The following is a 27,550-nucleotide window of genomic DNA, read 5'->3' as shown; positions in this document are numbered from 1 at the left end:
TGAAAAAAATTATCTGGTGAAATTGTTCTTCACCTGTTTAATCATTCTTTTTCCTACTTAGAAATAAAACATTAGATCTTTAAAAAAAAAAACACCTCCAATATCTGAGTCATCTCTAGGTCTTTTTCTGCTCCCTTTTCTTCTCTTGGTTTTTAGTTATTTGGACTGTCTCTTAGTTTGCCTGGTAATTTTTAAATGAATGATGGACATTGTATATGAAAAAAAAGTTGAGACTGTAAATGATGTTTTCCTCCAGAGGGAACTATATTTTTCCTTAGCTATTCGGGGAGAGTGGGAATTGATCATTTTATTTTATTTTATTTTATTTTATTTTATTTTTATTTATTTATTTTATTTATTTTTTAAATAGAGAGTGGGGATTGATCATTTTAAAACAGAGACTGATGCCCGGCCAGGCGTGGCTCAGCGGTTGAGCATCGACCTGGGATCCAGGCGATCGGGGTTCGATTCCCGGTCAGGGCACATGCCCGGGTTGCGGGCTCGATCAATGACTCTCATCATTGATGTTTCTATTTCTCTCTCTCCCTCTCCTTTCCTCTCTCTGAAGTCGATAAAGATGTATTTAAAAAAATAAAAAAATAAAACAGAGACTGAGTCAATTTTAGGCCGGGTGCAGTTTTGGCAAGCCTCTGCCTCGCTCTGTTTTCCCCCACTTTTAGGGTGGGTCTTTCCAGGTGTGCTAACTGTGAACCTGAGGTATTAACCAGAGAGCCTCTCTTTTATTAGGTCTTGAACCCTTATACTTGCACCCTCACCACTGTGAGAGTGTCAAAACCCTGCTTTTCGTTTCTGGGATTTTCTATTGGTCTTCTTAGCCTCCTGCCCAGGCAGCTTCAGAATGTAGCAGATATCTTCTGGGAAAACTGTAGTGTTGGGCTCAGTTTTCTGCTCCTCCTTTCCCACTGGGTTCTGGACCCTAAGCCTCTAATTTTATCTCTGTAGCCCCACAGGCTGTGAAAAGATTACTTTCTTTGCTTCATAACAGAGCCCTCTGATAGGTGTAACCAAGATTTTTTACCTCCATCCCTATAATTAGAGTTGGTAAATATTCCGGGAGGAAAAAAGTCTGCAGAATGCCAACTCACCTTTCCACAGCTCCCTTTTCCCAGAGTTTCACCTATTAAGTCCTAGTCCCTCAACATCTTTCTAATGCCTCGAGCAGATGTTTCCTTTTTTAAAATTTTATTTGGTCTTTCTTTACGGGGAGAGCGGTCTGCTGCAGTCTACTCCATTATATTCAGAAATGGAAGTCATGCCTGGGCATTCTATTGTTTACTTTTCTTGGTTCTCTACTATTCTTTCTTAATTTCTCCCTATTTTAAATAAAGGATTTTCTTCATATTTTGGTATTAAATTGTGTTGCCTTTGATTCCAAGTGAGTTTGGACTAGATTACAGCTTCAACCCCACTTATGTGACTTGACTGTCCTCTGGACTGGTTATACATCAGCCAGATATATTCTCTGACGTCAGGTAAAATAAACCCCCTTTTCCTTACCTGTAAAATGGGGACAGTGACCTTTCCCTCATGGGTTGTTTAAAGCTTAGTGAGATGGTGTGTATCAGGGGCTTAGCACAGGGTTTCATACTCAGTGAAGTGCTCAGTAAAAGTAAGTCATTACTAGGAAGAGACAAGGAAGGACTCAGACGAAAGGGAATTGTGGAGGGCCATTGGAATTCACCGCGGCCACTTGTCTCCTCTCCCTCACGACACCCGTTAAAGCTCTTGCTCTAGGTCACAGGGGAGCAGAAGACACCGCTGCTTTCAGCTCTTGCTGGCTTATTTGGATTCTGGCTCCCACCTCATATTTGGCTTCTGGGTATCTCCCTTACTTTCTTTCCATCTCAGTCATGCATTTTGAACTACTTAAAAAAATTTATTATTTTTAAGTTTTTTTTTTAATAACAAGAGGATGCTTCAGGCTATCCAGTCCATTCATTAATTCTTCAAACATTTATTCATGTTTGCTAAGAGCCAAGTACCCTGCTGGTGGCAAGCAGATGACTGGAATGTAGATTAATCTTCTCTTTGCTTCCATCTTCTCTTTGCTTCCTACCTTCTTTTAGGAGGAATTTACATCTTAAAGCCGGGTAACACAAGGGGGGGGTGAAGAACTTACAGTTTTAAAAACTCATGTGCATGTAATAATATCTGGGCCAGTGATAAGAGAAAATACATAAGCACAGTTGGGTGGTTATCCTGGTGAAATTTCAAAATTCCAAAGAGTAAGAGAGAATTCTTAAAGCTCCAAGAATGAAATGCAACCTTCCTACAAGTAAGCAAGAATCAGATTGGCATCGGGCTTCTGAATGGGGACTCCAGGGGCTAGAAGACAACAATGAAACATTTTCAAGGTTCTGAGAAAAAATAGGTTTTTATTATTTTTTAATATTTTTTAAAAAAATTGATTTCAGAGAAAGGAAGTGAGAGAGATATAGAAACATCAAGGATGAGAGATAATCATCGACCAGTTGCCTTCTGCATGCCCCCTACTGGGGATCAAGCCCACAACCCAGGCATGTGTTCTGACCAGGAATCGGATCATGACCTCCTGGTTCATGGGTCCATGTTCAACCACTGAGCCACACCGGCTAGGCAAAAAAGTAGTTTGAGCCTAGAATTCTATACTCAGGTAAGCCAGCTTTTCATTAGAAAGGCAAAGCAGAGCCACATGCCCTACACTGCACTCTGCTCATCAAGCCACTGGTGCCCACCACGGCCACCATTCAGCAGCTGGTAGGAAGGTGGCCTCAGTGGAGAGCAAAGGTTTCAAGGTGTATGTGAAGGGAGTAGGAGGAGGAAAGGATCTGCAAAAAATGGGTGCCACAGCCAACCAGACTGCCATCACATCCGATGCCAACAGCCTCACCACAAAAACTGAGAGCACTTTGAAAACAATGCAATTTTCATGTCCCCCAGGGGAGAGTTTGAAGAAGCTGCAGTTAATGGCAGAAGAACTCAGACATTCTGCAACTTTATAAATGGTGCATGGGTTCACCAGCAGGAATGGGGTGGGAAGGGAGGCACAGTAACAAGAGAACTGGGAGATGAAAGTTAGTGGTGGATGGGTCATGAGCAATGTCATCTCTACTTGGGTAATCAGTTAAAACATTTGTGAAAGTTTTCAATTATAGTTGACATTCAATATTATCTTAGTTGCAGGTGTACAACATAGTGATTAGACATTTATAGATCTTGTGAAGCCGTCACCCTAAGACTAAATAAATATAAAACACATTGATAGATTTTTCTATATGCCACCAGTAATCAATTATAAAATGCCATGGAAAAAAAAAATCCTACCCACAAAAGTGTCCAAAACAAAAAAAACCTAAAACAAACCTAAGGAAATGGACAAGTACACAAAAGGACATTTGAATAAATAGGGAGACATTTTATGCTCCAGATGGGAATATTTAATCTGGTGAATAAATCAGTTCTCTGTGAGTAATATATCAATTCACTGTCATCTCAATGAAAAAGCCAATGCAATTTTTCATGGAACTCAATAAATGGATTTAGAAATTCATCTAGAAGAGAGAACATGTGAAGAATTCTAGTGAATCATTGGAAAAGAACTATAATGAGGGTGCAAAGAACTTGTACCAGATCTATCAAAACCTCCCCAAGGTCAGTTACATTGTCTAACCTTGTGGTATCATTAGAGGAATTACGAAGTAGAGCAATTGGACCCAAATAGAGAGTCTGAAGTACACCTAGGCATGCACGGAGATATATATGCAATTTCAGTCAGTAGGAAAATGCTGACCTATTTGATTCATGATACTGGGATGACTGGCAATCTGCTTGGAAAAAATAAAGTCAGATCACTATTTTATAACATACATCATAACAAATCCCACACACATAAGATATAAAAATATTTGAAGAAAACGGGAAAAATTCATTAATATGGATTTGGGAAGCATGTTTTAAAGCAAGATACAAAATTGTAAGGAAAAAGACTGATAGATTTGAGTACATTTAAAATTTTTGTATGACAATGTAAATACAAGTAATAAGGAGAAAATGTTTGTACAATATTATGGACACTAGATAATATTCAAGACCTTGCTACACACATTACTTAGGCTATTTCACTTAACCTCAAATCAAGTCTCTGAGGCAATGGTGACTGATGTCATTTTATAAGTGAGGACACTGAAAATGGGAGAATTTAAGTATTTTGCCCAAACCTCATGGCTCAGAAGTGAGTTGGGATTCGAACCCAGACCTAGTCTGACTCTGCGCCCCCTTTCCCAGGACCCAGCATAGTTCCTCGCCGCCAGAGTCACTTGACTTACTCATAGTGGCTTTGGTTTTTTCTGCTCTGAACAGCTGGTCTGTAAGGGCCTTTTCAGTGGAAGGGTTCTGAGGTGAGGATGAACCGTGGGCCGTGGTTCTGTCACCTCACTTCTCATGAGCTCTTGGGGGGCAAATATTGCCGTCTTCCTTGGTGGTTGAGTTTTCCGGGGTGCCCTTATTATCAGCCCGTGGCTTAGGGTATAAGCCAGAGAGATCAGGCTTGGCCACCTCACTGTGGTCCTGCTGCACAGTGGTCTTTGCACTTGTCACTCACTCATGGCAGGGAAAGCGAGTCTGGCTGAGCCTTCTGGAAATTCTGTCTTGCTGTGGGTGGGCTGGGCGAGGGATCAGCTCCACTGGCTTGCCCGGCTCTACCATTTCCTTCTCACTTCCCCTCCTTCCTTTTCTGAGGGATACAGGCGGGCTGTCCCGTGGTGCTGTGAGAGGGCCAGTCATCATCATTAGAATGTCCTGGCCCTGGCCAGTGTGGCTTGGTTGGCTGAGCATTGTCCCGTGTACCAACAGGTCTCCAGTGTGATTCCCGGTCAGGGCACATGCCCAGGTTGCTGGTTCGGTCCCGATCATGGAGGCAACCAATCGATATTTCTTCCTCTCTCTCTCTCTCTCCGTCCCTCTCTCTCTCTCTCAAAAATCAATTAAAAAAAAAAAAGAATGTGTGCAGTATTAGAGGAATCACCTGTCTGTGCCTATAAAGTAGAAAAAATAATAGCTACCTTATAGGTTGCTGTAGAGGTTAAATGAACTGACATATGTAAGCTCTTGGAATAGAGCCTGGCATAGACTAAGAGCTCAGTGTCATTATTATTATGGCTATTGTGCAATCAAACGTGTATATTATAAAATATAAAGAAAATGGAAGTTTTAAGATTGAGATAGAAATAAATAGAAATAGAAGGTCTTATATGTCCCTTAACATTCATGGATTATCTTGTGAGCCCTGGAGTACATTCTCCCCCACTTTGGAGACCGCTGGCTTGGGCAGTGGCAGGAACACACCGGGTCCCTAACTGTTCTCATTCTCGAGGCGCCTTGTACGGCTGGGAGGATGGCGGTGAGTTTGCTCACACCTGGGTTACCTGCACTCTCATTTCCACACAAACCCCCGGCTTCGCGGCTTGTAAACAGTAATCAGGTCAGGCTGACTTGGGGCCAGCGAGTCCTTGGTCTCCTGGCCGGGCCACCCGGCCATTACTCAGGATGGCGCAGGGCCCAGGCTTTGCTCCTTGCTTTGCATTCGCCACCCCTGGCTTAAGCAGCTCCCACCCGGCTTAAAGCCAGGGAGACAGTGGGGACAGTCTGTGTGGGAAACCAGCCGTCACGTAATCAAGTGTGATAACAGCTGATTAAAGCAGAACTACCTAAAGACAGGCCCGCGGCACACTCACGCCGACCGAGCCCGGCTGCCAGCAGCTGCTCTTCTTGACACGGGGCCAGCAGGAGACCTCAGGTCCCTCGGAGGCTCCAGCAGTCCTGGAGATGCTGAAAGCGCCGGCGTCACAGGGACCGGTGGAAGCATTGGCTGGTCAGGAGCGTCCGCTGAACCTTTGGCTCTGCCCAGGAGAGGGGCTGGTGGGTGCTGCGTGAGCATCTGTGACTAGTAAACCTGGTGGAACTGGGTCTAGTTACTGACAAGGAGCTCGGAGGATCTATAGGGACGGCTCCCAAATCCTGGTTACTTTGGGTCAGAACGTGTGAGAGCTGAAAAGAACCTACAGACTGTCTGGTAGATTCCAAACCTGGCTGCTTACAGTGACAATGGGGAGCTTTAAAATTTTGTGATGGCCTGGCCGGGCGTGGCTCAGCGGTTGAGCGTCGACCTAGGATCCAGGCGATTGAGGTTCGATTCCCGGTCAGGGCACATGCCCGCGTTGCGGGCTGCAGCTGATCAGTGACTCTCTCATCATTGACGTTTCTATCCCTCTCTCTCCCCCTCCTTTCCTCTCTCTGAAATCAATAAAGATATATTAAAAAAAAATACTAAGAGAAGCATTTAAAAAACAAAAAAATTTTGTGATGGATGATATCGGATGTATGACAGGAACATGGTTGTACATTTCGCCCAGCTTCAGATGTCAAGCTTTCTCGGTGCAGCTGAAGTCCCTGGTGCCTCTCCCCAGATTGATCTCCCTCTTACCCCCCAACCCAGAGGTCAACTTCATCCTGAATTTAGATTATCATTCCAATTAGGGGAAACTTAAGGAATGAAAACCAGCTCTGAAAGTTTGGGCCCAGTGCGTCTGAGACCATGTTCGGGAATCTGTACTTTGAAAAAGTTTCCCAAGTGCTTCCAACAATGAGCAGAATGGGTGGATGCCAATTATCACTGAGCTTGCCTGAGGGGCCTGAGCATTGGAGTTATTGCTAAAAACGACAAGGGTCCAACCCTGGTGGTGCTACCTGTGTGACATGGGCAAGGGATGTATTCTCTCTGGATAAAGTGACTAAGGACAGTAAACTCCCTTGATAGCTCACATGTGCCTGTGGACCTGTAAAATGCTACACAGAGGTAGGACTTAAGGGTTCATGCCAGCCTCGGGTTGGTCACCTCCCGTGATGGGGGGCTCATCACTTCCAGAGACAGCCCCCTTTTCTTTGGGAAGCTCTGAGAGACAAAAGTCCTTTCTTACTGTGAGCAGAAATCTGTTCCCTGAAATTTCCTGCTACTGGATTTAATTCCTCTCTTTGGGGGGCCCATGGATTAAATTTAATGCCTAATCTGCAGACCAGCCCTTTGAATAATTTAAGACAATCATTCCCCTTTTCCCTTCCATACCTCAGTTTTGGGCTTCTCAATGCATTGTCTACTGAGAAGGTTCCCTTAAGGATAAGCAATAACCCAGAAATCACCACAGGCATCAAAACCAGAGAGGTGGATTCCAAAGTTAGTATTTCAAGAAGAGCCATTTTGCCTCTAGTTAATCAAATCACTTGGTTAAATGAAATCATCCAGTTAAATTAATCACACATGCTATGGGAGCTACTTACTAGAATATTTACTTAGTAAAGCCATAGCATTTATGCAGCCCTTTTTATGTGCCAGACACTGGGCTAAGTGATTTGTAGGCACTTAGATCTTACAATAAGTCCTGAAAGATAAGTGCTGGTATTGTTCCCATTTTACAGATGAGGAAACTGAGGCTCAGAAAGGTTAAGTGCCCAAGTTCATGCAGCCAGCAAATGGCCCAGTGGGATTTCGGCTCAGGTCTGGCTGACTCTGAGGCCTGCGTGCCCATGAGCGTGGCAGTGCCTCTTGGGCTGTTGGTTTATGTGATGGCGGGAAGGAGAGGAGGCAGTGATAGCCAGCTACACATACAACCCGACAACCTGCCTCCAGGTGTCTGAGATGCTCACCTTGTAGCTGAAGCTGTAAGAAGGCAGAGCAGGATTTTGTCTAACTTAATGTACTATGAGGAGGTGATTTGAAACCCAGAGGGGTTCCCACTCAGGATGGGAATGTTAGACTTTCCCTCGGGGTTGGGGGGGATCCCTGCTGGGAGATTTCTCTCTCCTCCTCTCAGCGCGCTCTTCCAGGGCTGGAACAGTGAGCCGCCCCCGAACCCTGTTCAGTGCTGACTCACTCACACCATCACCAGCGCCCCCGAGCTTCTCTTTGCCAGTCTATAAAGCAGGCTGCTGAGCAGCTGGCATCTCCCCGCTGTGGGCGGGGGGGCAGGGGGGACGGGTAACCAACAGAAGTTTCAGCCAGGCGTGGGTTAAGGGGACCCGACAAGGATGAAGTGTGGTCACCATTGGCTAACGCAGGTTCATTTCTTTGGCCCAAACTGATGGACACGTTCAAGATGATTGTTCATTTAGGTTTTTATACTTAGAAGGTGGTTCAGTCCGAGGTGATTAGCATATCTTTGGCATCACTCATTTCTTGCCTGAAAAAACTCCCCAAGAGCAAGGCTATAAGGCCAAGTCTACTTTGCAAACAAAGAAACAAAGTAAAAAAACAAAAGAGCCTGTCCCTGAACAGGACCACACTCAATATTATTATTTTTATAGTATGATAACCCGGGCCAAACTGTCTCCTCCTATCAAAACAACCCGGAGAAGCTGAAAGAAGCTTAGGTAGATTTTCTAAAATGATTGAAATCTGGTATTCCAAAATAGTCTCTGAATTGGAGCTAAATCAAATTGGTATTCATTCTGAATTGATTGATATCAAGAAGGATCAAGGGCAAGAAGTATCTCTAAGATAATTTATGTTGAATTTCACTCTATAGATTGAATACCACTAATTTTGTCAACGGAGCCCATTTGGTACATTTGTTACGTGATTAGCAAGTCATTAAGTATCCTGATAGAAACTCATTTCTAACATGCATCCTGTGGATTAGCAAAGCCTCTGGGTGTCATGATTGGACGTGAAAATAGAGGAGGTGCTATGTGCTGCCCTCTGAGTGGGGTTTTCGGGGTCAGTGATAGCTCACCAGTGTGCAAGCCTAACCTAGGTGATGGGATGCCCCTTGTGAATGCCCATTGACACCCTCCCTCCTTCATGTCACACTGGCTTTGCTCAAATATTTTAATGTAAATTATTACTGTCATAAGAGCTGTACAATTAACAGGCAATCTGAGGTAATAGAAAAAGCCTTAAACTTGGCATAGTGATACTAATAAATGGATACTAATTATTGAATCCTTGCTCTGCATAGTTCTTTGCATGAGCATTTCATTTAGTTTTCACAACAACCCTGTGCGTGAGATGGTATCATCTTCACTTTGTGAATGAGGAAATGGAGACTCAGAGAGTGACTTGCCCAAGGACACCCAGCTGGCGTGGCAAAAGATGACTTGGAACTTGGCCCTCTCTGATTCTACAGCATGTGTTGTAACCACAGCGCCTTGCTCCTTGGGCTCAAGACGTGGATTTGACACTTGCCCTTGGAAAAATTACTAATCTTGCTATGCTTTGATTTCCTACCTATAAGGTGGGGGAGGGGTGACAAAGATGCATGAACCAACGCCTGGGAAGGAGTGAGCTGTGTAAGTGTCATTGTTTGCATGACCCGTTCCTCTCCAGGTCCCTCACTTAAGTGCCCACAGTCTTCCTCGATGACAGGAACATGGCTGGGCGTGTTTTGTGCGGTGCCCAGCGTGACCTCTGGGCCCTATTGTTCCTTGGCTGGTCTTCAGCCTGGGCTTGGGGCACTCCATAGCCCACGGCATTTTCTTTTTTTTTTTCAAATTATAAGAGAAAGTTTGTTTAGAAAGTTACAGAGGGAGTAAAAGTGAACAGTAGGAGAAATGGGCTAAGGAAACAAGTTCCAGAAGCAAAAGAAGGGCCCTTGGAACTTAGGCGAGAGAAAGGCAAAGGTAAGGTCCTGGCGGAGAAGAGGGCAAGGGGTAAGGCCCAGTGTGCTCCAGGGAGAGCCAGCTGCCCAGGGCATTTTCTGGACAGTCACTGTGCAGACAACAGTCCTTTCCTGTTTCATAGAGACAGCCCTGGGCCATCCCCTTTGAGAGGGCAAATTTGCTCCCAGGTGAAGGATATGCCAACCTTGTCTTGCTCTGGCAGGTGCTGGACATCTGCGGGGGCCCATGGCTGTATTATGAGGGGGCTCGTGGCATGGGGAAGGAGGAATTCAAACCCCGCCCCGATGCTTTGCGCACTGTGTTCATTCATTCACTCAACATATGTGAATTTACATCTACCACTAGGTGGGGAGAGTACAGTGGTGAATGCTCGGCCAGAGCCCTGGCCATGGAGCTGTTGACCGATCAGGAAGAGAGACAAGGAACACTCAGAATAAATACATTTAATGAAGCGAGCCAAGAATGCACATAGTGTGCGTGGAAAGCCAACTTAACATAGTTCTGGGGAAGTCAGGGAGGGCTTCCTGGATGAAGGGGTGTTTAATTTGAAGGCATTACCTGGAAAGGAGAGTGGGGAGATGGGGAAGATTTCTTGGTTTTGGGATGTGATTTAGGGCTCGTAAATTAGATGTACTTGCGTGAGAATTGGAAGGCATCCGCATGGTGCCGTGCATAGTAACATTGCTAGTTTTTCTGAAATGTGCTCTAGCATCCAGGCCCCAGCTCCTGGAGCCAAGAGGCAGGGTTCAGGCCATTTACGTTTCAGTAGATGGCATCTCTTAGGTGTGGCGTGGCTCTAAATCTAACACATGATGCTTGAACAGGTGTGTTTCTAGAGGCAGCAGCTCCAGGAGTGGCTTCTTTAGTCCTGCCTTCGTGATGGTGGCGGAGGTGGCAGCTCCCCTGGCAGGCTGGTTCTGCAGTGTTGTTCTGGGCACCGTTTCTGGGGGCCTGGTCTAGGGCCTGCCACTCCTATGATTTTTGTAAATTCTTAACCACCCAGATTAAATCCCTTTCTGCTTGAAATAACTGAAGGATTTCAGTTTCCTGCTACAGAGCCCCTATGGAGTGTTTTCTTGTGGCTAGACTCACTTATGTAGTCAGTATTTCCTGAGCACCAGCATGTGCCAGGCACTGGTTTTAGGCTCTGGGAACACAACAAACAGGGCAAAGGTTACATTCCTTTTGTCCTATTATCATGGCACTTGCATCCTAGATCAGCTACCCAGTAGAAATATAATGTGGGTTGCATGTGTAGTTTTAAAATTTCCAGTATCCACATTTTTAAAAAATAAAAGGAAATTGGTGAGATTCGCTTTAATAAAATATTTTATCTAGCCTAATATATCCAATATATTAGTTCAAAATATGATTAATATAAACAATTATCAAAGAGGTATTTTATCTACTTTTTTATACTAAGTCTTGGAAATTCAGTGTTTAGTTTTTTCTTACAGCACATCTTGATTCAAACACCAGATTTTCATTGGCTATAATTCATCTGTATTACATTTTATGCCATTTATAGTTGAAAAAGTAGTTTCACATTCCTAATTTATTCCAAACATACTTGAAAGTTTTTGAATAATCAAAAAAAGCACCCCAATTTTTTTCTTTAATATTTGCATCAAAATTGACAAAATTTATTTATCTTATCCAGAAGAATTTATTTGACTTTGGAGCAAAAGCCATCAGTTTCCAAACTACGTGTGCGAAGTTAGGTAAATTCACCACCTCTTGGGTTGTGTAAGCTGAACAGCAACTCAGAGTTGATCAATGGCAATGAATGTCTGTGACTTTTTTTAGTCTTTGAAGCAATTTACATAACACCTATCAGTTATGATGAAAGTAATTTGAATATTGATTCATCTTAGAAAAAGGTATAAAATCATTATTACTGATTTGCATTATAAAAGTATCACTTTCAACATAAGTTCTCACACCTATGTCATGAATAAGCTTTTCTTACTTGTAACTTCAAGTTTAGCTCATTCGTATCAGTATGATTTTGATGAGAAAACATATGACATTGCTGTTTTCTGTGTTCGATTATTGAATTTTGGCCAACATTCCCTCTGTTTCAAAAAAATCTTAAATTGGAGTTAAAAATGCAGTAAGTCTTTGTAAAACTTTTCCATGACTCACGCCTTTCATCATCTCCTATTTCTTTCAACTTTTCATAGACTGGAGGCGATTCGTAGTATTGAAGGGCAAATAATGAACAACTTTCATAATGATACCCATTCCACAGAGTCTGCTGTAGAAAACTAAGCACAAATATTTTCAGCATATATCATGTAATAGAATAAGCGATAAAATATGAGTTTCTTATTGAAAAGTTTCTATAATCTGAATTTTTGACTTAGCAGAGCAGAGCTACCATGTGTGGTGATAGGAACTAATTTTTCTTGTCTAGCTGGAATTCTCCAACAGATATAAAAGATTTTAAAATGTCTTTGCCATGCCTTTGACTTTTTTAGCCTGTGAATTGACATTCCTTTGTCAATTGGAAGTCCTTTGAGACAAAATGTACCCAAAGTATTATCTGGGCAGGACAGTGACTATATGTCGAGTGACTCATCTGAAGCTTCAGAAAAGCACGGGTGATTTTCAAGCTCATGACTACTCTTTACTGTTGTTAGGAAAGTCTTGTATTTTATGAGCAATTATTTGGTGGCCATTGAAAAGTATTCACTTTTTGTAAAATAACTTTCTTAGTCTTTTCCTCAGAATTTTGGAATATTTCCACTACTTACCATTTCTTCAGCTAAAAGTATTTTTCTTTTGTGCAGAATCCAAGCTTTTTTATAGCTGGCCAAGTTTGTAAGTGTAGATCCTGTTTAAACTTATCTAAAATTCTCTTTTAATAATGAAAATTGTTTGTTAAACATTTAATTCTATTTTAGGCAACTCATTTCATTGATTCTTTTTTGAGCATTGAAAGGAGACTGCTTGTCAATCCACTATGCATTTGCTGAATATAACTCTTAATGCTGTTCACGTGATCACCTTAAAAACATTTTTTTACACAATAATCTAAGCAAATTGCAATTGCGTTTCCTCTTCTTGAGACTTACTGTGCCGGTCATAGCACAAGCTTTGCATCTCTGCTTGACTCGGCATCCTTAATGCATCTCCATTAAAAATTTTAAATGTGTCCATACCATTTTTTAATTAGAAAATTTAAATTACATTATAATTAAAACAAGTACAGTATTTCGATTTAATTACCAGGATGATTTACACAGGTCTCTCTGTACCTTCGTGTCTGCAGATAGCATTCAAGTAGACGCGTGACAATGTTACATGAGTGCATAGAAAAAGCAAACATTTGAACTGAAGCAATTGACACGTTATGTAACACTAGACACAGCGACGTTTGTGCCCTGCATGCGCACTGCAATAACATCGATGTGATGTTAAAATGAAATGCAGCTTTAGCAAAACAATAAAGTGTGTCAGTGGGAAAACGAGAGTGTCGCTCACTCTAGTGAGACTGTCCCTCCTTCCCACAGACTCACCAGCCTCACTCAAGGGCTCAGCAGCCACACGCGGCCTGTGGCTCCCACTCTGGTGGATTCTGACTCTCAGGCTAAGAGATTTGACCCGTCTCTTGGGCAAGGGGTGGGGGCACTCATGAGCTTCCACAGAGGGTGTTGGGAAGAGCTCATCAGTTTGGGAAGGTGAGGGGACAATACGTACATGGTGGACTGGGGGCTGGAGAGCCCAAAGGCCAGGCGGGAGCAGGGGCAGACTTCTGGGCTCGGGTTCGTAACGGGTTGTGCAAAGGTGATGGGAACACAGAGAAGGAAAAGCAAGAAGCTGTGGGGAAGGAAGCATCGCCAGGCTTAGGCGACTGGACGGACAAAGAAACGGACGAGTCAGCGTTTTCCAGGCTGAACAGCTGGAGCACACAGGGATTAGGGACCCTCAGGTTGAAGCTGAGGCTAGTTGGTTCCTGTTGAACTTGACATTTATTTTCATATCGGCTCTGGGCCAGCTCTGTATCAGCCTGTGGTGAATATCAAGTGCTCAGCTGAGATGGGATGAAAACATCTATTACCCTGGCTCTCTGGGCTCAGCTCTTGGGGTACATAGGAAGCAAGCCCTACATAAACGTGCCCTCCTCTCTCTGTCTTGAGATAGTACTCATTCTTCTTGCAGCGTGCCTGAAACATATTTTCATGGAGAATTTTCCATCTAGATTTTTTTTTTTTAATCCTTGCCCGAGGATATTTTTCTATTGCTTCTCAGAGAGAGTGAAAGGGAGAGAGAGAGGGAGATAGAAACATTGATGTGAAAGAGGCACATTGATTGGTCGCCTCCTTTGCTCACCCTGACCTGGGCGGGGATTGAGCCCGCAACCGAGGTACGTGCCCTTGGCTGGAATCGAACCCAGGATGTTTCAGTCCACGAGCTGATGCTCTAACTACTGAGCCAAACCGGCCAGGGCTAGTTCTAGTTTAAATGGCTTGAGTTTCGAAGGTCTGGCTGGACTGCACAACTGCTACACACACCTACCCTCACATCAAACACTGACCCTGTTTATATTTCGGAGAAAAGGCAACTTACAAGACAAGATGTTCGCAAATCAACTCTTTTTTCTTTCTTTATTGCTGTACATCTTGAGGACACACACTCTAAGCAAGGCAAGGTCTCTTTTTCATTTTAATTACTTTTTAAAATTGAAGTACAGCTTAAAGTAAAATGAAGTAAAAATCTCAAGGGCATGAGTTGGTTAACTTTTATACTTTACATTTTTTAATGTTTTCTAGATCATTTCCATATGTACAAGTCACCACCACCCAGGTTATGGAACAATTTCTAGGTCCCCCAAAAGTTCTCTTATGCTTTTCCCAGTCAGCATCTCCAAAGTAACCTCTTCTGACCTCCATCATCATCAAATTTGCTGGTTCTTTGTGTAACTGAAATCCTTAAGTATGTGTTTTATTTTTTTAACATCTGGATACTTTCACTCAACCTCGTAGCTACGAGACTCAGCCCATTGTGCGGCTCATGGGTGGATGAGGTCACCCTCCCTGCCGCCTTACAAGTCTATGTATTGCAAACCTGTGTCTTTTAAAGTCCCCACACGAGACACTTATCAACTGCCTGGATTCCTGTGATGAATTAATCTAGCTGTGATAAAGTGTTCCCTTTCCTCATTATTATTTCTCATACTTCAGTGTAGCTGGGAAAACTCATAAAACTAATTCTAATTAGTTGTACGCTGAACGTCGTGTCTGGGAGAAGGGTATTAAAAATTGCATATAATTTCCTCCCGACTCCTAGTTCCTAAATTCTGCCGTGTGCCGTGATAACCATCTGCCCTGTTTCTAGCCTGCACTTCCCTTTGCAATTGATCCCAACGGGACCTCCTGTCCTTCCCCTCCTTGTGCCTTGTGTTTTTCTATTTTATGATTAACGCTCCTTTCAAAACTGCTGTGGCGGCCTCTCGGGGCTCGTCGGCCTCCTTGTTCCACAGCATCTCTCGGGATGGGCTCCCTCCTGCGTCTTCCTACTTGTATTTTTCACCTGACTCTATCGACACGTGGATTCATTTCCACATCCCTCTCAACTCTTTCTTCCTCCCGAACTTCCCAGTTCCAAGCTTCTTCCCTTTCTCTGTGTTTTGGCATGGGTTCAGACCACAGCTTAAAAGATTAGTGGACTCTAGTTAGTACAGTGTTAAATTGACAGAGGAACTGAGCAGAGTGTAAATCCATAGGGTTCAGTGTGCCCCCCACCTCCTCCCCAACACTGTCCCCTACTAGTAGCATCTTGCCTTAGTGTGGTACATTTGTTACAGCGAATGAACCAATACCGATACATTATCAACTATAACCCACGATTTAGAGTTCACTCTTTGCGTTGTACACTTTTGTGGGTTTTGACAAATGCCGTATGACACGGATCCATCATTACAGTTTCATAGGGAATAGTTTCATTACCCTAACATCCCCTCAGATGAGAGCCTTATGAGGCTGTTTTCCACCGTGGCACTTCCTCTCCATCTCATAATAGGCTGTAGTTTAATCATTTTTTGTTTATTGTCTGTCTTCCCCTCACCCCGGCCCATTTTAGATTGTAAGCTCCGTGAAGGAGGATATTTTTATCTGTTTTGTTTACTGTTGTATCCCCAGCTCCTAGACCATTGCCTGCCATATTGTAGGCACTCCGATACTGAATGAATGAATGAATGAATGAATGAATGAATGAATGATTGAATGAATGGATGAACAGTTTAATGACCATTTAGATCTGAGCGACTTGCTAATCTACATGCCCTCTTTGTTAGTTGCTAAGTATTGTCGCACAAGATATTAGAATATACCAACACATTTATGGGTTCTTACCCGTCTGAAAATGGCCAGCGGGCCCTGATCCAGGTGGAGGGGCCCTGATGCCGGTGGTTGATTATACTGATAGGTGTTGGCAGCTCTGGGGAGAACCCTGGGGGACTCGTGTGGTGTTTCGCTCTGAGCCATATCCAATGGACTATGTTTCTCAACCATTTTTTTTTCATTATTGTCCCTTTAAGGAGCCTTATTAGACACTTTTGCCCAAATACCCAGCCTTCTTATGAAATTTTAACACCACGGATGATATACTGTGTACCTGTTTACATATTACATGCACGTCTATGCTTTATGTGCAGAGAGTCAGGCGTTCATACCTTTGGGGTGACGTCGCCCCCTCTGAGAATGCGTGGCTCGGCATTACTGACGACGGGAAGGACGAGAGAGGCACGCTGACGCCCCTCACGTGAAACCGCATCGAGCGGGACGGGGCGTATGACAGACGACAGAATCCAGGTTCAAAACTATTTGGAATCAGCGGGTTCTCACCAATCGGTTTTGAAAACAAACTGTTGCACCCGGGCTCAGAAACTCAATTGCTCAGACAGGCCAGAGGGAAGTTGCTTGACGGGCTGCATCGACTGAATGGGAGTTTCTCTTTCTCGGAAAGTGGTGCATTCATTGGGTTCCACGTGGACGTGCTGCCTGGGAGAAACCTGTTCTCTTCTGGGAATGGCGTTTAAAAGGAACCTGCCGAAGGTGAAGTTGCCCAGAGGAGAGAGCCTGAGGCTCTGAGCCATCTGGAAATTGTGGCCAGTAAGACAGATCTCTCCAGACAGGAGAAGGGACATTCTAGCTGAGTCCAAGTGCTCCGAGTACTGAAGTTTGGAGCAGGAAGCCGACTTCATTGCCATAATCCCATAGGGCATGGGCTGAACTGTGACCCCCAAAGATGCTAAAGCCCTAGCTTCCACCGCCTGTAAACATGGCCTTTTTGGGAAATTGGGTATTTCCAGATGCTCAAGTTAAGATGAGGTCATTAGGGTGAGCCCTAATCCAATATGACTGGTATCCTTATAAAAAAGAAATTCGCACACCGAGCTAGACAAGCACGGAGGGAAGGTGCTGTGAAGACACTGGGAGAAGGTGGCCATCTACAAGGACTGCCTGAGGCCAACCAGAAAATGGGGACGAGGCATGGAACAGATTCTTCCCACCAACTCTCTGAAGGAACTGACCCTTGGACTTCTAACCTCCAGAACTGTGAGACAATAAACTTCTGTTGTTTCAGCCACCCAGTCTGTGGTCCAGCAGCCCTAGCAAACGAATACAGGGCATAAGCAGGGGCAAGGGGTAGGACTTCAGGAAGCAGCTTTTAGTGTAATAAAGGCTGGAAGCGGAGGGGGGATTCACACAGCTCACTGCCCGCAGTGTGCTCGCTCATTCATCCCCAGCAAGGCCCCCAGAAACGGATATCACCTGCATCTCCATTTCAGCCCCTAGGAAAGGGAGGCTCGACGAGAGAACACCACTTGCTCAGACTAGTAAGTGTCAGAGCCAGGCTTCAGATTTATTTGGATTTGATTTCAAAGCCCGTATCTTTTCTATGAAGCCCCGCCAAGTCTGGGAGACAGTGGAACAAGGTGCATCATGAGGATGAGCTGGGGCTAATCCAGGTGAAGGCGATGCTGCAGCTTCCAGGTGGGGTGAGACGGGTGGCAGGTACGTCACTGGGAAGGGAGAGGCTGTCAGGCATTCTGAGCATCTCGCTGCTGGTGCCGAGGTGTTGACATGTGTCTTCTTAGTTCTCATGTCAGCCCTTTGAGAGTCATAGTAGTTTCCCCATTTTGCAAATGAGAAAATCTGAACACAGAGAATTTCACAATTTCCCCGACGTGAATGACCCGTGAGTGCAGAGACGGCTAGTCTGCCTATGTGCCAAGTCCCACCCTCGCTAGGCCTCTTGCACTCACGTGGCAGCCGGCTGGGCGACAAGGCTCCTGTTATCCTCCCACATCTAAGTCTCTGACTCGCCCCACGGGCTCCATGCTATAATTTAGAATAAATAAGTCCCTGCCCAAAGGAATGTTTGCTCACCTTTCTCAGTCAGGACAGCCAAGTTCCTGATGCCCAAATGCCTCACTGTTTGGTGTGTTCCGCCTAATTCCAGCAGAGACCCTGGTCTGTAGTCTCCTTAGACACTGAGGCTAATTAGCACAGGGTTAAGGCTGTGGCTTTGGACCCAGACTCCCTGGGTTTGAAGCCTAGCTTGCCAATCACAGCTGTGTGCCCTTGGGCATGTCACTTAACCTCTCTGTGCCTTACTCTCCTCTCCTCCCCTGTGAGATGAAGTCTACATTGACGGTGTCTGCCCCATGGAGTTCAGGTGTGGATTAGATACACCATCTGGCACAAACCAGTTGGAGCAGTATCTGGCGCCAACCATTCGGGCCTACCTGTTCTGTTTTTATTTTCTTCGTGCCTGACTCCTGTGCCTCAGTTGCCTCCTGATTTAGGCTCAATTCAGAGGACCTGCATTTCCCACAGTAACAACAGGCAGGCAAATTGGAAGCATGGGGGGAAATGCAAAAGCCTTATTAGAAGGGAAGGGCACTTTGAGAGGCAGGATCCACATAAAATGAAATCACTCTTGTTTATTCTGTCCCCGTGGAGTGTTTTGTCTCGGGCTTTCAGGAGGCACCTACAGTAATTTGCAGTTGCAGTTGGTGGTAGAGCCTTAACGGATATTGTCTTCTGCCAGCTGATGTATAAAGAAAACAGCCCCCAGCATGACAGGACCCTTTATGCCTTTTATTTGTGTCGCCTCTTTGGCTCAGTCAGTAGGCAACATTTAATTTGATATAAGGACCCAGAAGGACCTCAGCGCGTAGGGAGAGGATTACAGGATTCCAGCCGGTCTTGGCAGGAGAAGCACGTGACCACAGAAATGTTTTTACAGAGTCTCAGGGAAGAGCTGTTGTAATTCTGAAGTTCACTCTGGCCATCATGCTTTTCCTCACTTTGGATGGGCCTGGGGTCCACCAAGGATAAGCTGCAGCTTCTGAGCCCTGGTTTTATCATCTATAAAAGGGAATCGTGCCCTGGCCGGTGTGGCTCAGTTGGTTGGGCCACGTCCTATGCACTGAGAATTTGCCGGTTTGATTCCCGGTCAGGGCACGTGCCTGGGTTACGGGCTCGATCCCCAGTAGGGGGCGTGCAGGAGGCAGCCGATCCATGTTTTGCTCTCACATCGATGTTTCTCTCTCTCTCTCTCTCTCCCTTCCCGTCTCTCTAGAATCAATAAAAACACATTTAAAAAAAAATAAAAAGAAAGAAAGAATAAATAAAACCAAAAGGGAATCGCAAGACCCAGTAATTTCCCCATACCTCTCTCCCCTCTCCTTTAAGGGACGGTGACTTGGGAAGGGGCGGGGAGCGAGCGTGGGCCGGGCAGCCAGCTGAGCGCAGAGCGCTTTGGAGACCAAGGCAGCCAGGTCTGACTAAGCACTGGTGGGAGAATCAAAAGCCCTGGCCACCCACGGTGTTATTTTGGGCAAATGGCATACACTTTCTGGGCTTCACTGTCCTCATCTATAGAATGGGTGAACTGGACTAGACCAATTTCCTTCCCCCACAGCACAATCCTTTCTTCAAGCAAAATCTTGCGCATAAGCGCAATATGGAAAGCAGAGAGGAGCGGAGCTTCCTTTCTTTTTCTCTTTTCTGTTAATCCTCACCTGAGGGCGTTTTTCCATTGATTTGTAGAGAGAGTGGAAGGCAGGGAGGGGGGAGAGAGAGAAACATCTATGTGAAAGAGGCATTGACTGGTTGCCATCTGAGCATGTGCCCCAACCTGGGCAGGGATTGAACCTGCAACCCAGGCACCTGTCCTTGAATGGGACTCGAATCCGAGACGGTTCAGTGTGAGGGCTGATGCTCTAACCACTGGGCCACACTGGCCGGGGCAGAGCGTCCTTTCTTGGCTGGGGGGAGGGGATCTGAAACATTATCCCCCAGCCCTTATGTTTTCTCACCATTCCCTCCCCGCTTTCCAGGAACCTCAAGGTGTCCACAGAGCACAGTTGGAAAACATCCCAAACCTAATGATCTCTGAGGTTCCTTTTGGTTGGAAAACCTCTGTGTCTAATCTTAGGGGCCTTAGGAAGGACCCTGTCCTGAAATTCCACCACTAGCAGTTTATTCTTGTTATCTTTTCCTTGGTCCTCTAAGCAAAGTTACTGGGGAAAGGTGACTGTGAGTCACTAACACTTTAGTATGAATCAGTGCATGTTATTGGCCTGCTGCTGACCTGAGGATATTCTTTCACAGGCGCCCACTCTGTGTCAGGTGGCCTGCTGGACCTGTGCGTCCAGGTCTGGAAAGGGACCACAAAGCAGAAACTCCCAGTTTTGATCACAGCTGTGTCCTAGGGGTAAGGGCACGACTAGAAAGAGGTCAGCTCAGGGACCCTGGGTGGGGAAGGTATCTCTGGGAAGGTAAAGGAATAGCTTCTAGGAAGAAGGGACGCTTGAGCCGAGTCTTACTGTTTCAGTAGGAATTAACCAGGTAAGGGCAGGGGAGGAGAAAGCAGTCCCGGCTGAAGGACCATCTTCCGTAAAGGCTGGGAGATCGCAGGCCTGAAAAGTCCAAAACCCCCTGCTGTTGGTTCCAGGGGCAAAATTTCAGAATCACAAGCCTCCTTCTGGGAGCTGGGGAAGGTTGAGGGTGAAGAGAACGAGGGGCAGGGTTTAATTTTGTGTTCTGGGGAGCCTATCACAATAAAACAAATAGTGTGTGTGTGTGTGTGTGTGTGTACACACGTTACGCATACATAATCGCTTTCAAACCTTTGAGGAGCCCTGTGAAATGTTCCATCACAGACCAGAACCACTTAGAGGCCGACAGGCAAGTGGGCAGAGTCTTAGGTGCATGTCTGCAGATGTAGGGAACACCAGGGCCCAGCCCTTTGCGTCACGTCACTCTGGCTCACCTCTGTTCACAGGAGGAGAGGGGAATAGAGGGGTGGAGAAGAGACAGGATTTAAGGAGATAAAAGGCTGCCTGAGGATTCAGAGGAAGCCTAAGAGGAGATGGGGCCTTTAGCCTGCCAGGATCCTACTGGCGCCCCCCCCCCCCCCCCCAGCTCTGGCTCAGGCTCCGGGGGCCAGGTCCATGCACGCTTCCTGTGGCCACACCGCAGAGCCCCACTACCACCAGCAGCAGCCCCAGGCTAGCTCTACTTTGATTTTTTTTTTTTTTTAATTTTATTTTTGTTTAAAATATTACAGACATCCCTTTTTCTCCCCAATGACCCGTTCCACCCCATTCCTTCCCTCTCCCCACCACTGTCCATGTCCTTGGGTTGTGCATATAGGCATATAAATTCTTTGGTTACTCTCTCCCCCTCCACCCACCCGCCCTCCTCCATCCCTCTGACATTCATCAGTCTCATCTGTGCTTCCCTGTCATTGAATCTATTCTGTTCATCAGTTTATTAAGTTCTTTAGATTCCATGTATAAGCGAGATCATGTGATATTTGTCTTTCTCTGCCTGGCTTATTTCACTTAGCATAATATTCTCCAGGTCCATCCATACTGTCCCAAAGGGTACGAGATTCTTCTTCTTTACAGCTGTGTAGTATTCCATGGTGTGAATGTCCCACAGCTTTTTACCCACTCATCTACTGATGGGCACTTGGGCTGTTTCCAGATCTTAGCTATTGTAAACTGTGCTGCTATGAACATCGGGGCGCATATATTCTTTCTGATGAATGTTTCAGGATTCTTAGGATACATTCCTAGGAGTGGAATCGCTGGGTCAAATGGCAGCTCCATTTCTGATTTTTTGAGGAACCTCCATGCTGTTTTCCATAGTGGCTGCACCAGTCTGCATTCCCACCAGCAGTGTACTAGGGTCCCCTTTCTCCACACCCTCGCCAGCACATGTCATTTGTTGATTTGTTGATGGCAGCCATTCTGATGCTTTGATTTCTTAGAACTTTTTGACCTTATGTTCTCCCCACAGTGCCCAATTTTTTCAATCCTCCCACAAGGAGTGAGGATATTTTTTCCATGGATTTTTAGAGAGAGTGGAAAGGAAGGGAAAGGGAAGGGGAAGAGAGAGAGGAGAGAGAGAGACATTGATGTGAGAGACACATCAGTTGGTTGCCTCCTAATCACACGCCGATGGGGGTCGGGGATCGACCAGGGTGGGGATTGAACCTACAACCCAGGTATGTGCTCTTGAGTGGGAATTGAACCCGTGACCCTCTGGTGTGCAGGCCAATGCTCTAACCACTGGGCAACACCAGCCAGGCTAGACGGTGCAATTTTATTGGCAAGATCCAGAAGCTGACAAGCCAGGCAGGCACAGCGCTGGCACGAAATAGGCCCACGATGAAGAGGCTCGCTGAAACTGAGCGATGGAGGGGCAGCCGGCCACTGGGGAGGCAGCGACAGAGAAGATGTGCCCCAAGATGCTGGATCAATGCTTCCCGGCACCAAACAGTGGGCAGCAGCGGGCCGGAGAGCGGGTTCTCTCCCTGCTGCCTGGGGTGCCTTAGACGGCCCCTCTTCGCACCTCAGTCTTCCCACTGGTGGGAGCAAGGGCCTTATGATTCGTAGAGCTCCTCCCAGCTCTGCCCATCTCGGTCTCTTCCCTGAACAATGGGAATCGTAAACCAGCCCGGGCTTCAGAACAGTGCTCAAGAAACACTGCGATTATGACCTGTCCTGTGTGTGGACTGGGACCAGCTGTAAAGGGGAACCCAACGCAGGTCCTATTCTCTGGAAGGCACAGGAAATAGTTACTGGAGACTCTCTCCTTCCAGCATCTCTCATAACTCAGGTTGTCCCGTGGAGATAAACAGAAGATACTGTGGGGATGTCAAACCTCCTGCTGTCCTTCACAGGGGGCTCCCTGAACAGCCACTGTGTTGGAAATTTTTTTAAATTTATTTTTAAACTGAGGTGTCACCTACATAAAGTGCATACATATGTTTACACCCATGGTTCCACCACCTTGATCTAAATGTAGACATGATCATGTCCCGGGCAGGGGCCTCCCCTCCAGGTAATCTCTCCTTTTTGACTCCTAATGACAGGAATTAGTTTTTCCTATTCTTGAACTTTATAAAAACGGAACCACATCTGTGGTATGTTGGTAAATATTTGACAACTGACTCCCCCAAATTTAAAAAAAGGCCCTTGTTTGTAGCTTTTGTTAATTTCCCTGGTAATCACCCCTATTGATTTGAATATTGAGGTGAGGTCTTTGAACTCACAGTCGGGAATAGATGTGAGGTAGAACACAACTATATAGTGTTTCCGCCATACAGATACAATAGATGTTACTCGTCCCAGTCGCGTGGATAATAGTAGGGAAGTAGTAAAGAATTTGAAAGGAAAGAGTTTTCAGCATTTATTAGCTTTGTTTTAAATATAATTTTCTTCATTGTAAGTATACATAATTTAATTTAAATATATATGTATCTTTATTGATTTCAGAGAGAGGAAAGGAGAGGGAGAGAGAGATAGAAACATCAGTGATGAGAGAGTCATTGATCGGCTGCCTCCTGCACGCCCCCAACTGGGGATCGAACCCGCAACCCACGCATGTGCCCTGACTGGGAATCGAGCTGCGATCTCCTGGATCCTAGGTTGATGCTCAACTGCTGAGCCACGCTTGGCAGGCCGCATAATTTAATTTTTAACAAAGACTGTATTTAACAACAATTGGCTTGCAAAATTCCTGAAAATATAGCAGTACATTTTCACGAGCCATTAGGAGCTGAATCAGGCACTGTGCACTGACCTTCCGTGTCTTTCTTTCTTTCAACCGGCATGTCTATGGGTTTTGTCCCTGCTACTCTGTATAGCACTCATCTGTCCTTTTTTGTATTGCTGTGCAGGATTCCATTGCAGGGATCTACTGAAATTCATTTACTCATTTTTCTGTTAATGGCCATCGGATTATTTCCTGTTTTTCTGGGGGTTTTTGCTTGTTTTGTGTGTGTGTGTGCTACTAATTAGTAAAGCTGCAATAACCATTCATGGACCTCTATTTTAGTGGACATATGCACTCATTTCTCTTAGATATATACTCGGAGTGGATTTTCTGGTCTTAGGCATATGTTTGTCTTCAGTAGATTATGCCAAATAGTTTTACCACATGGTCGAACCAGCTTTATCTGCAATGTTTGAGAGTCCTGTTGCTCCACTTCCTTGACAGCACTTGGCGCTGTCAGTCTTTACAATTTCAGCCGTTCTGCCCTGGCTGGTGTGCTCAGTGTGGCTCAGTGTTGGTTGGAGTGCTGGCCATGCACCGAAAGGCGGCGGGTTCAATTTACGGTCAGGGCACATACCCAGGTTGCAGGCTCCATCCCATGGTCAGGGCACATAAAGGAGGCAACAGATCGATGTTTCATCAATGTTCTTCTCCCTCTCTCTCCCCCTTTCTCTCTCTAAAATCAATTTTTAAAAATTTAGCCATTCCGATAAATGTGTAGGGACTATTTCATAACAATCTTAATTTGTATTTCCCTGATGAGTAATGATACTGAGTTGTTATTGGGTTTTGACTGTTGTTTTTTTCCTCTGTTTCAGAGGTATAAATTCAGCTTTAGAAATTATTCCTGGGGTTGTTGGTGACCTTCTTTAGCTTTGCCAGATGTACAGGCTGCTATTTTTTGTTGGTTTGTTTTTTTCCTAAGGGACCAAGCTAATCTTCTCTGCATCCTTCTAATTTTAGTGTATGTGTTGCCAAAGCGAGCACTACAGGCGGCTATTCTGAGATTTAGGTTCTTTCCAAGGAAAATGAACATTTGACACTTGTTAACACCTTGTCTGTCACCAGAGGGGCTATTTGTGACCAGAGTGACAGATCCCTAAGGTCAACTTAGGTTAACTCCTAGTGGCACATGCAACCCCTCAGGACATGTCTCTGAAAGGCACCTCCAGGTGATAGAGTGCGACACTAGAAGGCACAGGGATAGAGAACCAGAAGATCTGAGGTTCAGGTTCTACTTCTGCCCCTTTTCTTTGACCATAGCACTTTGGGAGGTCATGTAACTCTGCATTCTCAATTTTCTTTAGTTAAACATGATAAGAGCGGTTGAGGGGATCCAAAGACGCGTGGAGGCGAACACTGTAAAACAACGGGTAGATATTAACTCCAATGCCGGTTCCAAGGGGTAAGCAGGAGAGAGATAGCGGAGGATGCTGGGCCCAGCTCTCAGGGCCTCCTCAAGGCATCAGCACCTGGGAGAGTCTTCGCTGGGTCCTGTGTCATGAGCCCTCATCTCCTCGTTAGTTCTAAGCCCTGACTGTGGGAAATACCAGGGCAGGGTATTTTCCAAGATGCTGCTGCCTAGAAGCCTCAAGCCTCTAGAAAGCCCATTCAAGGGACAAGGAAAATGGTGTGGCATTGCACAAGGTGAGACCATGCCCCACAGAGTCAGGGCGTCCGTGGACCTTGGGAGAAAAAGATGACCTGAACACACTGGGCCCTGCAAAAAGATTCACTCGGGTGGATTCATTTCAGCAAGCACTCAGTAACAATGGAAAGTTTGACATATATTTAAATTCTAAAAGTCATGAATCCTAATTGAAGGAAAACTTGGGAACAGATGAAAGTATAAAATAGGAGAAAAAATTATCCATAATCCCATCTCCAAAAGTTATTGTTAACACACGCACATTTGTTCCTACTTAACATTATAATATCCATTTCATAATTCTTTCATATCATATTTTTAATGGTTGCATTGCATCCCATTTTGCAGATTTATTAAAATTTATTTAACCACCAAATGGTGTTCTTTATCTGACCTCCATTTAAGGTTTTCTGGATACTTTAAGATTTACCACTCTTGCACAGTTTATTGTGCTACAGGAAGAAGGTGCCAGAACCTGCATGGTCATCCCTTTTTGAGCATTAAATCTCCCACCACTAACAGGACTGTCTGGCTAACAGTTGTTTATGGACAAAGAAGTGATTCTGAAAGTAAACAGGGGAGAAACAAAATCCCAAAGTAGAACTTTACATTTCTAACATATGTAATAATATTCTTTCACTACCCCTTTATCATTCAATTACTTCTCATTCATTCACCATTTCACATTTTTTAGAGCCAGACAGATCTGTGTCGTTGTTGTTTTAAAAGATTTTAAAGTTGATTTTCAGAGAGAGAGGAAGGCAGAGGGAGAGAGAGAGAAACATCAGTGTGAGAGTGAAACATCGATTGGCTGCCTCCTGCACGCCCCCTACAAGGCACTGAGCTTGCAACCCTGGCACATGCCTTCACCAGGAATGGAACTGGCAACCCTTCAGTGTACCAGACAATGCCCAACCGACCGGGGCACACCGGCCAGGGCCAGATTTTTTTCTTGGCTTAATTCTGCCACTTATCAGCTGAGGGGCGTTATATTGGTGACTTGGCCTCTGGTTTCCCACCTATAAAATGGGTAACAATGCCTCTCAAGGTTGTTATGAGGATTAAACTAATGAAGTACCCTGGGCATGTTTCCCCACTCGACCATGACTCTTCTGTTGGTTGAGAATCATGGCGAGTTCTAATGAATTATCTACGCAGAGGTCTGTGAAGTTGGTCTTGTTGATGAGTGGAGGAAGACACAGAGAATGCAGCTGAGGGAAGGCAAGGTCACTCGTAAGATCAGAGCCAGAGCCAAAGAACATGGGTCTTTGTTCCTTCCAATGGTCCCTTGTAGGTCATTTGTCTCGTGGAGTTCAGAAGTCCGTGCAAATTCCCCACTCCTCGCATGCTCTTATGTGGGGAGGTCAAGCACAGTTGGAGCTCCAGAGCTGCCCTTAGCAAAGTGACACTTCAGATTCCCAATTTTTCCCCTGTAACTTTCCCAGTGTTTCTTAACTTGAGGAGTTTTCATTCTGTCTAGCTATAACTTTCTGATCCCTTCCAACATTTTCTCTCAGAATGAAGGAAGAGCCCATTTGAGGTCTCCAACACTAACCGATGTCACCTCAGTGACTTCCGTGGGCCATTAGGCAGCCGGTCAGCAGCACTTATATCCTTGCTACCAGCAGGATATGGAATAGGGGGGAAGGAGGACCCATTCTTCCCTGCTGGTCCCGCATTCATTAATACCTTAGAAACACAGGAGGCATTGCTGACTGCAGCTCCCGCCTGAGACCCGGGCTTCCTAGAAAGATAGATGGAGGAAAAAAAATGCGAACCATCCGACACTCCCAGGAAAGAAGCCCAGGCGTGCCCGTCCCCCTGTCCCCCGCTCCTCCCCTTTCTGCCCCTATGCTTAAAGAAGGCCTTCTCCCTTTCCACTGTGAGTAATGCTCCGTTGTCCAGCACGTGGCCCTGACCGACTCTCCCTGTGCGTGGTCCCTCTGGCCCCTGGTGCCCTGCGCTCCCCATGGCCCGCTCGCAGCCCAGTCAAGGCTTCCGTTTAATCCACTTAATCCGCGGCCGCTCGGGCTCGGCCCGGCCCCCTGCGCCCGTTCCTGCTAAGATCACAGTGTCGGGAGCCCTACTGGTCACTCCCCTGTCCTCCTGCCTGACCTCTCTCTGGACTTGGTGCCTTGGCTCAGCCCCT

General features: G+C 45.4%; 1 non-coding gene across 1 annotated transcript; it reads right to left on the bottom strand.

Annotated features, from left to right (window-relative positions):
- Window positions 1–24,635: 24,635 nt before the first annotated feature.
- LOC148094515 (U6 spliceosomal RNA) lies at window positions 24,636–24,740 on the bottom strand. Its single transcript, XR_015716381.1, has one exon. It is a non-coding gene; the product is annotated as a U6 spliceosomal RNA (small nuclear RNA).
- Window positions 24,741–27,550: the final 2,810 nt, after the last annotated feature.

This window comes from Miniopterus natalensis, chromosome 1 (assembly GCF_054644295.1).
Source record: "Miniopterus natalensis isolate mMinNat1 chromosome 1, mMinNat1.hap1, whole genome shotgun sequence".
Lineage (NCBI taxonomy): Eukaryota > Metazoa > Chordata > Mammalia > Chiroptera > Miniopteridae > Miniopterus > Miniopterus natalensis.
Note: the sequence above shows the minus strand (reverse complement) of the source record. Positions and strands in the feature narration are given on the sequence as shown.